The sequence below is a fragment of the Aphelocoma coerulescens genome, unplaced genomic scaffold, assembly GCF_041296385.1.
Source record: "Aphelocoma coerulescens isolate FSJ_1873_10779 unplaced genomic scaffold, UR_Acoe_1.0 HiC_scaffold_417, whole genome shotgun sequence".
Taxonomy (NCBI): domain Eukaryota; kingdom Metazoa; phylum Chordata; class Aves; order Passeriformes; family Corvidae; genus Aphelocoma; species Aphelocoma coerulescens.
Window position 1 is genome coordinate 76,652 of NW_027183761.1, and position 214 is coordinate 76,865.

Consider the following 214-nt stretch of genomic DNA (forward strand, 5'->3'; position numbering starts at 1 on the left):
CACCTGCGGGGACACAGCGGGGTCAGGACTGGGGATTTGGGGGATTTTGGGGGAATTTGGGGGATTTTGGGGAATTTGGGGGATTTTGGGGGATTTTGGGGGATTTGGGGGGATTTTGGGGGGAATTTGGGGGAGATTTGAGGAGGTTTTGGGGGTTTTTTGGGGGGGATTTGGGGGCAATTTCAGGAACTTTGGGGGGAATTTGAGGGATTTT